We start from the raw sequence: 370 nt of genomic DNA, 5'->3' as shown, positions 1-370 counted from the left end.
TAACATCAATCAATTATCATTATTTCTAATACATTTTCTTAATTGAGAGAGGTGGCTATTATTCGGAACGCTTGTCCAACAAGTTGTCGTTTTTCCACGAATAAGGGGGCCATCGTCGAGCATTGGAAACGCTGTTAATCGTCCATGGGGGGCGCCGTTAATACAAGAGGGGACCCCCCAATGGACAGTTTATCATTTTTTATGGAGCTCTCGCGTCGCATTAATATAATTACCTCATTGTGTTCGTGGATACTATATTGGGAACTTAAGGCCGCCGGATCGATTACATAGAAATAAATATATTATAAAGATATAAAGATATAAGTATATATATATATATATATATATATATATATATATATATATATAT

Source organism: Ctenocephalides felis, unplaced genomic scaffold, assembly GCF_003426905.1.
Source record: "Ctenocephalides felis isolate EL2017-DRISC unplaced genomic scaffold, ASM342690v1 CF-g0.4_SCAFFOLD_01170, whole genome shotgun sequence".
Taxonomy (NCBI): domain Eukaryota; kingdom Metazoa; phylum Arthropoda; class Insecta; order Siphonaptera; family Pulicidae; genus Ctenocephalides; species Ctenocephalides felis.
This window is presented reverse-complemented; position numbering follows the sequence as displayed.